The sequence below is a fragment of the Crinia signifera genome, unplaced genomic scaffold (genome assembly GCF_055691185.1).
Source record: "Crinia signifera unplaced genomic scaffold, ASM5569118v1 HAP2_SCAFFOLD_80, whole genome shotgun sequence".
Classification (NCBI taxonomy): Eukaryota; Metazoa; Chordata; class Amphibia; order Anura; family Myobatrachidae; genus Crinia; species Crinia signifera.
Genome location: NW_028142708.1, coordinates 27,127 through 42,160, shown reverse-complemented (window position 1 = coordinate 42,160; position 15,034 = coordinate 27,127). Strand labels below are relative to the sequence as shown.

The following is a 15,034-nucleotide window of genomic DNA, read 5'->3' as shown; positions in this document are numbered from 1 at the left end:
TCTATGTACTGGAGAGAGAGATACAGTGGAGAGAGATAAAGTAGCAGCCAATCAGCTCCTAACTGCCATGTTACAGGTTATGTTTGACAAAGCAGTGTAAGGAGCGGGTTGGTTGATACTTTATCTTTCTCCAAGGCTTAGCACAAAGACTCCATAGTGTGTGATACCGTTATACGATTTGGGTACGGGAGACCGACGTTTAGAATGACAGTGGTCACATGACCGAATTCCATCACCTGGGCGGGTAAGTATGTTACGCCCTCCTAACGCTAACCTTTTACCGCAGCCAAACCCTTAGCCTCTCTTCTTGAAGCCTAACCCTCCCCGCCGCAGCCTGACCCTCCCCGGCATACATACGTTTGGGATGGCGGCTGTCGGGATTTCAGACTCTGGATATTTTTTCTGTACTATGCGTATATAGAATTTGTCTTAATCATTCTGTCGGCAGTTTGAGAATGCCGACACGTTGCCTTGTCTCCTCTTTAGCGAAACACCTGATGCCGTTAAGATCACCGCAGGTGCACATGTTCCAATGCAGCCGGTTTCTGTGTCTGCCGCGTGGTCGCGTCATAAATAAAAAGTGCAGCCATGCCGGATTCACTGGGACATTCCGTCCAGACAACAGCTGCATTGTGGCTGTGCTCCAGATATATGGGACGGACTGACACGTGGATGATGTGATGTCCAGCAATGCAGTGGATTCAGGTTTAGGGCAAACACTTTGCCCGTGTTTGAGGCGGCGGAATAACCTGTGTGCTGGGCGACGCTTTTACTGCACTCTGTGTTGCTGCAGGAAATCCCTGTGCGGTATGTGCTGCCATTTGACTGCGTCGGCAACCCCAGGTGCTGCTACCTGCTGGTGTAGTGGAGGAAAGAAAGAAGGAAAGAAGAAAAGACAGAAAGAAAGAAAAATGTGATCAAGTGAAGAAGAAGAAAAGTAAGCTGGCGTGAGCGCCTCCTGCTGGTTGCAGGCTAGAAAAGCAAAAGCCTACAGCACCTGGTATTCCCAGGCGGTCTCCCATCCAAGTACTAACCAGGCCTGACCCTGCTTAGCTTCCGAGATCAGACGAGATCGGGCGTGTTCAGGGTGGTGTGGCCGTAGGCAGAGACCAGCCTCACATTTGCTCCTTTTCTACGTGCCTTCGGGACAGCGCTGGTCTGCTTGTGACTGGAGGCTGTCTCACTGTGGGCAGCTTTGCACAGAGTCCAGGCCTAACCTTTTACCGCAGCCAAACCCTTAGCCTCTCTTCTTGAAGCCTAACCCTCCCCGCCGCAGCCTGACCCTCCCCGGCATACATACGTTTGGGATGGCGGCTGTCGGGATTTCAGACTCTGGATATTTTTTCTGTACTATGCGTATATAGAATTTGTCTTAATCATTCTGTCGGCAGTTTGAGAATGCCGACACGTTGCCTTGTCTCCTCTTTAGCGAAACACCTGATGCCGTTAAGATCACCGCAGGTGCACATGTTCCAATGCAGCCGGTTTCTGTGTCTGCCGCGTGGTCGCGTCATAAATAAAAAGTGCAGCCATGCCGGATTCACTGGGACATTCCGTCCAGACAACAGCTGCATTGTGGCTGTGCTCCAGATATATGGGACGGACTGACACGTGGATGATGTGATGTCCAGCAATGCAGTGGATTCAGGTTTAGGGCAAACACTTTGCCCGTGTTTGAGGCGGCGGAATAACCTGTGTGCTGGGCGACGCTTTTACTGCACTCTGTGTTGCTGCAGGAAATCCCTGTGCGGTATGTGCTGCCATTTGACTGCGTCGGCAACCCCAGGTGCTGCTACCTGCTGGTGTAGTGGAGGAAAGAAAGAAGAAAAGACAGAAAGAAAGAAAAATGTGATCAAGTGAAGAAGAAGAAAAGTAAGCTGGCGTGAGCGCCTCCTGCTGGTTGCAGGCTAGAAAAGCAAAAGCCTACAGCACCTGGTATTCCCAGGCGGTCTCCCATCCAAGTACTAACCAGGCCTGACCCTGCTTAGCTTCCGAGATCAGACGAGATCGGGCGTGTTCAGGGTGGTGTGGCCGTAGGCAGAGACCAGCCTCACATTTGCTCCTTTTCTACGTGCCTTCGGGACAGCGCTGGTCTGCTTGTGACTGGAGGCTGTCTCACTGTGGGCAGCTTTGCACAGAGTCCAGGCCGTGGCTGGGGAGGGGGGGTTGCTGGGAGCCAGGAACACACCGAGGACTCGGGCAAGTGTCTGTAATTAGCATTAGTGTTGCAGACAGATTCCTGTGCACTTCAGGTGCTGCTGCTGCTGCTGCTGAAACCTTGCAGACGTGGGCCCACACAAGGCATTGAGGCCCAGAAAAGATGGCTGCACCGTGATTCCCTGACGTTGTGAGGTATGACTTACAGACCCGTCCCACCAACACGTAATATGCTACTTTCTGAAGCCATCACTTTCCAGGGCATTCTGATGGCAGCCATTTTGTGGCCTGTCAGATCCTACTCCGATTAGGCCATTTTTAAAAAAGGGCATAGAAGCGCGCAGCGTCATTTCGCATAAAGTTGATTTAAAAGTAAAAGAGCAGCTGGAGGGGGAACGGTGGTAGCCGATGAGAGACGCCAACGAGCAGCGTGACTCAGAGACTACCAAGAAGGCTGGCTGAGACTTGTGGTTCCACGCAGAAGTGGGGAGCTGTACTTCTGTTTCAGAGAGGAGGTAGCATGCGGACTCAGTACAGTACATTGTTGAAACAGAACCATTTCTATGTCCGCAATCATCCATTGCTGTGGAGTCGACAGAGGGTCTATGTACTGGAGAGAGAGATACAGTGGAGAGAGATAAAGTAGCAGCCAATCAGCTCCTAACTGCCATGTTACAGGTTATGTTTGACAAAGCAGTGTAAGGAGCGGGTTGGTTGATACTTTATCTTTCTCCAAGGCTTAGCACAAAGACTCCATAGTGTGTGATACCGTTATACGATTTGGGTACGGGAGACCGACGTTTAGAATGACAGTGGTCACATGACCGAATTCCATCACCTGGGCGGGTAAGTATGTTACGCCCTCCTAACGCTAACCTTTTACCGCAGCCAAACCCTTAGCCTCTCTTCTTGAAGCCTAACCCTCCCCGCCGCAGCCTGACCCTCCCCGGCATACATACGTTTGGGATGGCGGCTGTCGGGATTTCAGACTCTGGATATTTTTTCTGTACTATGCGTATATAGAATTTGTCTTAATCATTCTGTCGGCAGTTTGAGAATGCCGACACGTTGCCTTGTCTCCTCTTTAGCGAAACACCTGATGCCGTTAAGATCACCGCAGGTGCACATGTTCCAATGCAGCTGGTTTCTGTGTCTGCCGCGTGGTCGCGTCATAAATAAAAAGTGCAGCCATGCCGGATTCACTGGGACATTCCGTCCAGACAACAGCTGCATTGTGGCTGTGCTCCAGATATATGGGACGGACTGACACGTGGATGATGTGATGTCCAGCAATGCAGTGGATTCAGGTTTAGGGCAAACACTTTGCCCGTGTTTGAGGCGGCGGAATAACCTGTGTGCTGGGCGACGCTTTTACTGCACTCTGTGTTGCTGCAGGAAATCCCTGTGCGGCATGTGCTGCCATTTGACTGCGTCGGCAACCCCAGGTGCTGCTACCTGCTGGTGTAGTGGAGGAAAGAAAGAAGGAAAGAAGAAAAGACAGAAAGAAAGAAAAATGTGATCAAGTGAAGAAGAAGAAAAGTAAGCTGGCGTGAGCGCCTCCTGCTGGTTGCAGGCTAGAAAAGCAAAAGCCTACAGCATCTGCTATTCCCAGGCGGTCTCCCATCCAAGTACTAACCAGGCCTGACCCTGCTTAGCTTCCGAGATCAGACGAGATCGGGCGTGTTCAGGGTGGTGTGGCCGTAGGCAGAGACCAGCCTCACATTTGCTCCTTTTCTACGTGCCTTCGGGACAGCGCTGGTCTGCTTGTGACTGGAGGCTGTCTCACTGTGGGCAGCTTTGCACAGAGTCCAGGCCGTGGCTGGGGAGGGGGGGTTGCTGGGAGCCAGGAACACACCGAGGCAGGGGCGTAACTACCATAGGTGCAAGGGGTGCAGCTGCTATGGGGCCCAGAGCTGAAGGGGGCCCATCTTTGCTGTCAAACTAATATGTTTTGCATACATTTATCACCATCAGTTGATATATAGGGGGCCCTTACAAACTTTTGCTATGGGGCCCACGAATATCTAGTTACGCCTCTGCACCGAGGACTCGGGCAAGTGTCTGTAATTAGCATTAGTGTTGCAGACAGATTCCTGTGCACTTCAGGTGCTGCTGCTGCTGCTGCTGCTGCTGAAACCTTGCAGACGAGGGCCCACACAAGGCATTGAGGCCCAGAAAAGATGGCTGCACCGTGATTCCCTGACGTTGTGAGGTATGACTTACAGACCCGTCCCACCAACACGTAATATGCTACTTTCTGAAGCCATCACTTTCCAGGGCATTCTGATGGCAGCCATTTTGTGGCCTGTCAGATCCTACTCCGATTAGGCCATTTTTAAAAAAGGGCATAGAAGCGCGCAGCGTCATTTCGCATAAAGTTGATTTAAAAGTAAAAGAGCAGCTGGAGGGGGAACGGTGGTAGCCGATGAGAGACGCCAACGAGCAGCGTGACTCAGAGACTACCAAGAAGGCTGGCTGAGACTTGTGGTTCCACGCAGAAGTGGGGAGCTGTACTTCTGTTTCAGAGAGGAGGTAGCATGCGGACTCAGTACAGTACATTGTTGAAACAGAACCATTTCTATGTCCGCAATCATCCATTGCTGTGGAGTCGACAGAGGGTCTATGTACTGGAGAGAGAGATACAGTGGAGAGAGATAAAGTAGCAGCCAATCAGCTCCTAACTGCCATGTTACAGGTTATGTTTGACAAAGCAGTGTAAGGAGCGGGTTGGTTGATACTTTATCTTTCTCCAAGGCTTAGCACAAAGACTCCATAGTGTGTGATACCGTTATACGATTTGGGTACGGGAGACCGACGTTTAGAATGACAGTGGTCACATGACCGAATTCCATCACCTGGGCGGGTAAGTATGTTACGCCCTCCTAACGCTAACCTTTTACCGCAGCCAAACCCTTAGCCTCTCTTCTTGAAGCCTAACCCTCCCCGCCGCAGCCTGACCCTCCCCGGCATACATACGTTTGGGATGGCGGCTGTCGGGATTTCAGACTCTGGATATTTTTTCTGTACTATGCGTATATAGAATTTGTCTTAATCATTCTGTCGGCAGTTTGAGAATGCCGACACGTTGCCTTGTCTCCTCTTTAGCGAAACACCTGATGCCGTTAAGATCACCGCAGGTGCACATGTTCCAATGCAGCCGGTTTCTGTGTCTGCCGCGTGGTCGCGTCATAAATAAAAAGTGCAGCCATGCCGGATTCACTGGGACATTCCGTCCAGACAACAGCTGCATTGTGGCTGTGCTCCAGATATATGGGACGGACTGACACGTGGATGATGTGATGTCCAGCAATGCAGTGGATTCAGGTTTAGGGCAAACACTTTGCCCGTGTTTGAGGCGGCGGAATAACCTGTGTGCTGGGCGACGCTTTTACTGCACTCTGTGTTGCTGCAGGAAATCCCTGTGCGGCATGTGCTGCCATTTGACTGCGTCGGCAACCCCAGGTGCTGCTACCTGCTGGTGTAGTGGAGGAAAGAAAGAAGGAAAGAAGAAAAGACAGAAAGAAAGAAAAATGTGATCAAGTGAAGAAGAAAAGTAAGCTGGCGTGAGCGCCTCCTGCTGGTTGCAGGCTAGAAAAGCAAAAGCCTACAGCACCTGGTATTCCCAGGCGGTCTCCCATCCAAGTACTAACCAGGCCTGACCCTGCTTAGCTTCCGAGATCAGACGAGATCGGGCGTGTTCAGGGTGGTGTGGCCGTAGGCAGAGACCAGCCTCACATTTGCTCCTTTTCTACGTGCCTTCGGGACAGCGCTGGTCTGCTTGTGACTGGAGGCTGTCTCACTGTGGGCAGCTTTGCACAGAGTCCAGGCCGTGGCTGGGGAGGGGGGGTTGCTGGGAGCCAGGAACACACCGAGGCAGGGGCGTAACTACCATAGGTGCAAGGGGTGCAGCTGCTATGGGGCCCAGAGCTGAAGGGGGCCCATCTTTGCTGTCAAACTAATATGTTTTGCATACATTTATCACCATCAGTTGATATATAGGGGGCCCTTACAAACTTTTGCTATGGGGCCCACGAATATCTAGTTACGCCTCTGCACCGAGGACTCGGGCAAGTGTCTGTAATTAGCATTAGTGTTGCAGACAGATTCCTGTGCACTTCAGGTGCTGCTGCTGCTGCTGCTGCTGAAACCTTGCAGACGAGGGCCCACACAAGGCATTGAGGCCCAGAAAAGATGGCTGCACCGTGATTCCCTGACGTTGTGAGGTATGACTTACAGACCCGTCCCACCAACACGTAATATGCTACTTTCTGAAGCCATCACTTTCCAGGGCATTCTGATGGCAGCCATTTTGTGGCCTGTCAGATCCTACTCCGATTAGGCCATTTTTAAAAAAGGGCATAGAAGCGCGCAGCGTCATTTCGCATAAAGTTGATTTAAAAGTAAAAGAGCAGCTGGAGGGGGAACGGTGGTAGCCGATGAGAGACGCCAACGAGCAGCGTGACTCAGAGACTACCAAGAAGGCTGGCTGAGACTTGTGGTTCCACGCAGAAGTGGGGAGCTGTACTTCTGTTTCAGAGAGGAGGTAGCATGCGGACTCAGTACAGTACATTGTTGAAACAGAACCATTTCTATGTCCGCAATCATCCATTGCTGTGGAGTCGACAGAGGGTCTATGTACTGGAGAGAGAGATACAGTGGAGAGAGATAAAGTAGCAGCCAATCAGCTCCTAACTGCCATGTTACAGGTTATGTTTGACAAAGCAGTGTAAGGAGCGGGTTGGTTGATACTTTATCTTTCTCCAAGGCTTAGCACAAAGACTCCATAGTGTGTGATACCGTTATACGATTTGGGTACGGGAGACCGACGTTTAGAATGACAGTGGTCACATGACCGAATTCCATCACCTGGGCGGGTAAGTATGTTACGCCCTCCTAACGCTAACCTTTTACCGCAGCCAAACCCTTAGCCTCTCTTCTTGAAGCCTAACCCTCCCCGCCGCAGCCTGACCCTCCCCGGCATACATACGTTTGGGATGGCGGCTGTCGGGATTTCAGACTCTGGATATTTTTTCTGTACTATGCGTATATAGAATTTGTCTTAATCATTCTGTCGGCAGTTTGAGAATGCCGACACGTTGCCTTGTCTCCTCTTTAGCGAAACACCTGATGCCGTTAAGATCACCGCAGGTGCACATGTTCCAATGCAGCCGGTTTCTGTGTCTGCCGCGTGGTCGCGTCATAAATAAAAAGTGCAGCCATGCCGGATTCACTGGGACATTCCGTCCAGACAACAGCTGCATTGTGGCTGTGCTCCAGATATATGGGACGGACTGACACGTGGATGATGTGATGTCCAGCAATGCAGTGGATTCAGGTTTAGGGCAAACACTTTGCCCGTGTTTGAGGCGGCGGAATAACCTGTGTGCTGGGCGACGCTTTTACTGCACTCTGTGTTGCTGCAGGAAATCCCTGTGCGGCATGTGCTGCCATTTGACTGCGTCGGCAACCCCAGGTGCTGCTACCTGCTGGTGTAGTGGAGGAAAGAAAGAAGGAAAGAAGAAAAGACAGAAAGAAAGAAAAATGTGATCAAGTGAAGAAGAAAAGTAAGCTGGCGTGAGCGCCTCCTGCTGGTTGCAGGCTAGAAAAGCAAAAGCCTACAGCACCTGGTATTCCCAGGCGGTCTCCCATCCAAGTACTAACCAGGCCTGACCCTGCTTAGCTTCCGAGATCAGACGAGATCGGGCGTGTTCAGGGTGGTGTGGCCGTAGGCAGAGACCAGCCTCACATTTGCTCCTTTTCTACGTGCCTTCGGGACAGCGCTGGTCTGCTTGTGACTGGAGGCTGTCTCACTGTGGGCAGCTTTGCACAGAGTCCAGGCCGTGGCTGGGGAGGGGGGGTTGCTGGGAGCCAGGAACACACCGAGGCAGGGGCGTAACTACCATAGGTGCAAGGGGTGCAGCTGCTATGGGGCCCAGAGCTGAAGGGGGCCCATCTTTGCTGTCAAACTAATATGTTTTGCATACATTTATCACCATCAGTTGATATATAGGGGGCCCTTACAAACTTTTGCTATGGGGCCCACGAATATCTAGTTACGCCTCTGCACCGAGGACTCGGGCAAGTGTCTGTAATTAGCATTAGTGTTGCAGACAGATTCCTGTGCACTTCAGGTGCTGCTGCTGCTGCTGAAACCTTGCAGACGAGGGCCCACACAAGGCATTGAGGCCCAGAAAAGATGGCTGCACCGTGATTCCCTGACGTTGTGAGGTATGACTTACAGACCCGTCCCACCAACACGTAATATGCTACTTTCTGAAGCCATCACTTTCCAGGGCATTCTGATGGCAGCCATTTTGTGGCCTGTCAGATCCTACTCCGATTAGGCCATTTTTAAAAAAGGGCATAGAAGCGCGCAGCGTCATTTCGCATAAAGTTGATTTAAAAGTAAAAGAGCAGCTGGAGGGGGAACGGTGGTAGCCGATGAGAGACGCCAACGAGCAGCGTGACTCAGAGACTACCAAGAAGGCTGGCTGAGACTTGTGGTTCCACGCAGAAGTGGGGAGCTGTACTTCTGTTTCAGAGAGGAGGTAGCATGCGGACTCAGTACAGTACATTGTTGAAACAGAACCATTTCTATGTCCGCAATCATCCATTGCTGTGGAGTCGACAGAGGGTCTATGTACTGGAGAGAGAGATACAGTGGAGAGAGATAAAGTAGCAGCCAATCAGCTCCTAACTGCCATGTTACAGGTTATGTTTGACAAAGCAGTGTAAGGAGCGGGTTGGTTGATACTTTATCTTTCTCCAAGGCTTAGCACAAAGACTCCATAGTGTGTGATACCGTTATACGATTTGGGTACGGGAGACCGACGTTTAGAATGACAGTGGTCACATGACCGAATTCCATCACCTGGGCGGGTAAGTATGTTACGCCCTCCTAACGCTAACCTTTTACCGCAGCCAAACCCTTAGCCTCTCTTCTTGAAGCCTAACCCTCCCCGCCGCAGCCTGACCCTCCCCGGCATACATACGTTTGGGATGGCGGCTGTCGGGATTTCAGACTCTGGATATTTTTTCTGTACTATGCGTATATAGAATTTGTCTTAATCATTCTGTCGGCAGTTTGAGAATGCCGACACGTTGCCTTGTCTCCTCTTTAGCGAAACACCTGATGCCGTTAAGATCACCGCAGGTGCACATGTTCCAATGCAGCCGGTTTCTGTGTCTGCCGCGTGGTCGCGTCATAAATAAAAAGTGCAGCCATGCCGGATTCACTGGGACATTCCGTCCAGACAACAGCTGCATTGTGGCTGTGCTCCAGATATATGGGACGGACTGACACGTGGATGATGTGATGTCCAGCAATGCAGTGGATTCAGGTTTAGGGCAAACACTTTGCCCGTGTTTGAGGCGGCGGAATAACCTGTGTGCTGGGCGACGCTTTTACTGCACTCTGTGTTGCTGCAGGAAATCCCTGTGCGGCATGTGCTGCCATTTGACTGCGTCGGCAACCCCAGGTGCTGCTACCTGCTGGTGTAGTGGAGGAAAGAAAGAAGGAAAGAAGAAAAGACAGAAAGAAAGAAAAATGTGATCAAGTGAAGAAGAAAAGTAAGCTGGCGTGAGCGCCTCCTGCTGGTTGCAGGCTAGAAAAGCAAAAGCCTACAGCACCTGGTATTCCCAGGCGGTCTCCCATCCAAGTACTAACCAGGCCTGACCCTGCTTAGCTTCCGAGATCAGACGAGATCGGGCGTGTTCAGGGTGGTGTGGCCGTAGGCAGAGACCAGCCTCACATTTGCTCCTTTTCTACGTGCCTTCGGGACAGCGCTGGTCTGCTTGTGACTGGAGGCTGTCTCACTGTGGGCAGCTTTGCACAGAGTCCAGGCCGTGGCTGGGGAGGGGGGGTTGCTGGGAGCCAGGAACACACCGAGGCAGGGGCGTAACTACCATAGGTGCAAGGGGTGCAGCTGCTATGGGGCCCAGAGCTGAAGGGGGCCCATCTTTGCTGTCAAACTAATATGTTTTGCATACATTTATCACCATCAGTTGATATATAGGGGGCCCTTACAAACTTTTGCTATGGGGCCCACGAATATCTAGTTACGCCTCTGCACCGAGGACTCGGGCAAGTGTCTGTAATTAGCATTAGTGTTGCAGACAGATTCCTGTGCACTTCAGGTGCTGCTGCTGCTGCTGAAACCTTGCAGACGAGGGCCCACACAAGGCATTGAGGCCCAGAAAAGATGGCTGCACCGTGATTCCCTGACGTTGTGAGGTATGACTTACAGACCCGTCCCACCAACACGTAATATGCTACTTTCTGAAGCCATCACTTTCCAGGGCATTCTGATGGCAGCCATTTTGTGGCCTGTCAGATCCTACTCCGATTAGGCCATTTTTAAAAAAGGGCATAGAAGCGCGCAGCGTCATTTCGCATAAAGTTGATTTAAAAGTAAAAGAGCAGCTGGAGGGGGAACGGTGGTAGCCGATGAGAGACGCCAACGAGCAGCGTGACTCAGAGACTACCAAGAAGGCTGGCTGAGACTTGTGGTTCCACGCAGAAGTGGGGAGCTGTACTTCTGTTTCAGAGAGGAGGTAGCATGCGGACTCAGTACAGTACATTGTTGAAACAGAACCATTTCTATGTCCGCAATCATCCATTGCTGTGGAGTCGACAGAGGGTCTATGTACTGGAGAGAGAGATACAGTGGAGAGAGATAAAGTAGCAGCCAATCAGCTCCTAACTGCCATGTTACAGGTTATGTTTGACAAAGCAGTGTAAGGAGCGGGTTGGTTGATACTTTATCTTTCTCCAAGGCTTAGCACAAAGACTCCATAGTGTGTGATACCGTTATACGATTTGGGTACGGGAGACCGACGTTTAGAATGACAGTGGTCACATGACCGAATTCCATCACCTGGGCGGGTAAGTATGTTACGCCCTCCTAACGCTAACCTTTTACCGCAGCCAAACCCTTAGCCTCTCTTCTTGAAGCCTAACCCTCCCCGCCGCAGCCTGACCCTCCCCGGCATACATACGTTTGGGATGGCGGCTGTCGGGATTTCAGACTCTGGATATTTTTTCTGTACTATGCGTATATAGAATTTGTCTTAATCATTCTGTCGGCAGTTTGAGAATGCCGACACGTTGCCTTGTCTCCTCTTTAGCGAAACACCTGATGCCGTTAAGATCACCGCAGGTGCACATGTTCCAATGCAGCCGGTTTCTGTGTCTGCCGCGTGGTCGCGTCATAAATAAAAAGTGCAGCCATGCCGGATTCACTGGGACATTCCGTCCAGACAACAGCTGCATTGTGGCTGTGCTCCAGATATATGGGACGGACTGACACGTGGATGATGTGATGTCCAGCAATGCAGTGGATTCAGGTTTAGGGCAAACACTTTGCCCGTGTTTGAGGCGGCGGAATAACCTGTGTGCTGGGCGACGCTTTTACTGCACTCTGTGTTGCTGCAGGAAATCCCTGTGCGGCATGTGCTGCCATTTGACTGCGTCGGCAACCCCAGGTGCTGCTACCTGCTGGTGTAGTGGAGGAAAGAAAGAAGGAAAGAAGAAAAGACAGAAAGAAAGAAAAATGTGATCAAGTGAAGAAGAAAAGTAAGCTGGCGTGAGCGCCTCCTGCTGGTTGCAGGCTGCTGGTTGCAGGCTAGAAAAGCAAAAGCCTACAGCACCTGGTATTCCCAGGCGGTCTCCCATCCAAGTACTAACCAGGCCTGACCCTGCTTAGCTTCCGAGATCAGACGAGATCGGGCGTGTTCAGGGTGGTGTGGCCGTAGGCAGAGACCAGCCTCACATTTGCTCCTTTTCTACGTGCCTTCGGGACAGCGCTGGTCTGCTTGTGACTGGAGGCTGTCTCACTGTGGGCAGCTTTGCACAGAGTCCAGGCCGTGGCTGGGGAGGGGGGGTTGCTGGGAGCCAGGAACACACCGAGGACTCGGGCAAGTGTCTGTAATTAGCATTAGTGTTGCAGACAGATTCCTGTGCACTTCAGGTGCTGCTGCTGCTGCTGCTGCTGCTGCTGAAACCTTGCAGACGTGGGCCCACACAAGGCATTGAGGCCCAGAAAAGATGGCTGCACCGTGATTCCCTGACGTTGTGAGGTATGACTTACAGACCCGTCCCACCAACACGTAATATGCTACTTTCTGAAGCCATCACTTTCCAGGGCATTCTGATGGCAGCCATTTTGTGGCCTGTCAGATCCTACTCCGATTAGGCCATTTTTAAAAAAGGGCATAGAAGCGCGCAGCGTCATTTCGCATAAAGTTGATTTAAAAGTAAAAGAGCAGCTGGAGGGGGAACGGTGGTAGCCGATGAGAGACGCCAACGAGCAGCGTGACTCAGAGACTACCAAGAAGGCTGGCTGAGACTTGTGGTTCCACGCAGAAGTGGGGAGCTGTACTTCTGTTTCAGAGAGGAGGTAGCATGCGGACTCAGTACAGTACATTGTTGAAACAGAACCATTTCTATGTCCGCAATCATCCATTGCTGTGGAGTCGACAGAGGGTCTATGTACTGGAGAGAGAGATACAGTGGAGAGAGATAAAGTAGCAGCCAATCAGCTCCTAACTGCCATGTTACAGGTTATGTTTGACAAAGCAGTGTAAGGAGCGGGTTGGTTGATACTTTATCTTTCTCCAAGGCTTAGCACAAAGACTCCATAGTGTGTGATACCGTTATACGATTTGGGTACGGGAGACCGACGTTTAGAATGACAGTGGTCACATGACCGAATTCCATCACCTGGGCGGGTAAGTATGTTACGCCCTCCTAACGCTAACCTTTTACCGCAGCCAAACCCTTAGCCTCTCTTCTTGAAGCCTAACCCTCCCCGCCGCAGCCTGACCCTCCCCGGCATACATACGTTTGGGATGGCGGCTGTCGGGATTTCAGACTCTGGATATTTTTTCTGTACTATGCGTATATAGAATTTGTCTTAATCATTCTGTCGGCAGTTTGAGAATGCCGACACGTTGCCTTGTCTCCTCTTTAGCGAAACACCTGATGCCGTTAAGATCACCGCAGGTGCACATGTTCCAATGCAGCCGGTTTCTGTGTCTGCCGCGTGGTCGCGTCATAAATAAAAAGTGCAGCCATGCCGGATTCACTGGGACATTCCGTCCAGACAACAGCTGCATTGTGGCTGTGCTCCAGATATATGGGACGGACTGACACGTGGATGATGTGATGTCCAGCAATGCAGTGGATTCAGGTTTAGGGCAAACACTTTGCCCGTGTTTGAGGCGGCGGAATAACCTGTGTGCTGGGCGACGCTTTTACTGCACTCTGTGTTGCTGCAGGAAATCCCTGTGCGGCATGTGCTGCCATTTGACTGCGTCGGCAACCCCAGGTGCTGCTACCTGCTGGTGTAGTGGAGGAAAGAAAGAAGGAAAGAAGAAAAGACAGAAAGAAAGAAAAATGTGATCAAGTGAAGAAGAAAAGTAAGCTGGCGTGAGCGCCTCCTGCTGGTTGCAGGCTAGAAAAGCAAAAGCCTACAGCACCTGGTATTCCCAGGCGGTCTCCCATCCAAGTACTAACCAGGCCTGACCCTGCTTAGCTTCCGAGATCAGACGAGATCGGGCGTGTTCAGGGTGGTGTGGCCGTAGGCAGAGACCAGCCTCACATTTGCTCCTTTTCTACGTGCCTTCGGGACAGCGCTGGTCTGCTTGTGACTGGAGGCTGTCTCACTGTGGGCAGCTTTGCACAGAGTCCAGGCCGTGGCTGGGGAGGGGGGGTTGCTGGGAGCCAGGAACACACCGAGGACTCGGGCAAGTGTCTGTAATTAGCATTAGTGTTGCAGACAGATTCCTGTGCACTTCAGGTGCTGCTGCTGCTGCTGCTGCTGCTGCTGAAACCTTGCAGACGTGGGCCCACACAAGGCATTGAGGCCCAGAAAAGATGGCTGCACCGTGATTCCCTGACGTTGTGAGGTATGACTTACAGACCCGTCCCACCAACACGTAATATGCTACTTTCTGAAGCCATCACTTTCCAGGGCATTCTGATGGCAGCCATTTTGTGGCCTGTCAGATCCTACTCCGATTAGGCCATTTTTAAAAAAGGGCATAGAAGCGCGCAGCGTCATTTCGCATAAAGTTGATTTAAAAGTAAAAGAGCAGCTGGAGGGGGAACGGTGGTAGCCGATGAGAGACGCCAACGAGCAGCGTGACTCAGAGACTACCAAGAAGGCTGGCTGAGACTTGTGGTTCCACGCAGAAGTGGGGAGCTGTACTTCTGTTTCAGAGAGGAGGTAGCATGCGGACTCAGTACAGTACATTGTTGAAACAGAACCATTTCTATGTCCGCAATCATCCATTGCTGTGGAGTCGACAGAGGGTCTATGTACTGGAGAGAGAGATACAGTGGAGAGAGATAAAGTAGCAGCCAATCAGCTCCTAACTGCCATGTTACAGGTTATGTTTGACAAAGCAGTGTAAGGAGCGGGTTGGTTGATACTTTATCTTTCTCCAAGGCTTAGCACAAAGACTCCATAGTGTGTGATACCGTTATACGATTTGGGTACGGGAGACCGACGTTTAGAATGACAGTGGTCACATGACCGAATTCCATCACCTGGGCGGGTAAGTATGTTACGCCCTCCTAACGCTAACCTTTTACCGCAGCCAAACCCTTAGCCTCTCTTCTTGAAGCCTAACCCTCCCCGCCGCAGCCTGACCCTCCCCGGCATACATACGTTTGGGATGGCGGCTGTCGGGATTTCAGACTCTGGATATTTTTTCTGTACTATGCGTATATAGAATTTGTCTTAATCATTCTGTCGGCAGTTTGAGAATGCCGACACGTTGCCTTGTCTCCTCTTTAGCGAAACACCTGATGCCGTTAAGATCACCGCAGGTGCACATGTTCCAATGCAGCCGGTTTCTGTGTCTGCCGCGTGGT

General features: G+C 51.4%; 8 non-coding genes across 8 annotated transcripts; all 8 read right to left on the bottom strand.

The window, feature by feature from the left end:
- Positions 1–985: 985 nt before the first annotated feature.
- LOC146056465 (5S ribosomal RNA) lies at positions 986–1,104 on the bottom strand. Its single transcript, XR_014469258.1, has one exon. It is a non-coding gene; the product is annotated as a 5S ribosomal RNA (ribosomal RNA).
- Positions 1,105–1,920: 816 nt separating this feature from the next.
- Positions 1,921–2,039, bottom strand: LOC146056452 (5S ribosomal RNA). Its single transcript, XR_014469246.1, has one exon. It is a non-coding gene; the product is annotated as a 5S ribosomal RNA (ribosomal RNA).
- Positions 2,040–3,744: 1,705 nt separating this feature from the next.
- On the bottom strand, positions 3,745–3,863 carry LOC146056499 (5S ribosomal RNA). The gene has a single exon (XR_014469289.1). It is a non-coding gene; the product is annotated as a 5S ribosomal RNA (ribosomal RNA).
- Positions 3,864–5,758: 1,895 nt separating this feature from the next.
- LOC146056439 (5S ribosomal RNA) lies at positions 5,759–5,877 on the bottom strand. Its single transcript, XR_014469235.1, has one exon. It is a non-coding gene; the product is annotated as a 5S ribosomal RNA (ribosomal RNA).
- Positions 5,878–7,769: 1,892 nt separating this feature from the next.
- On the bottom strand, positions 7,770–7,888 carry LOC146056427 (5S ribosomal RNA). Its single transcript, XR_014469224.1, has one exon. It is a non-coding gene; the product is annotated as a 5S ribosomal RNA (ribosomal RNA).
- A 1,886-nt stretch (positions 7,889–9,774) lies between these two features.
- Positions 9,775–9,893, bottom strand: LOC146056415 (5S ribosomal RNA). Its single transcript, XR_014469213.1, has one exon. It is a non-coding gene; the product is annotated as a 5S ribosomal RNA (ribosomal RNA).
- A 1,900-nt stretch (positions 9,894–11,793) lies between these two features.
- LOC146056403 (5S ribosomal RNA) lies at positions 11,794–11,912 on the bottom strand. Its single transcript, XR_014469202.1, has one exon. It is a non-coding gene; the product is annotated as a 5S ribosomal RNA (ribosomal RNA).
- A 1,711-nt stretch (positions 11,913–13,623) lies between these two features.
- On the bottom strand, positions 13,624–13,742 carry LOC146056391 (5S ribosomal RNA). The gene has a single exon (XR_014469191.1). It is a non-coding gene; the product is annotated as a 5S ribosomal RNA (ribosomal RNA).
- Between the last annotated feature and the right edge of the window lie 1,292 nt (positions 13,743–15,034).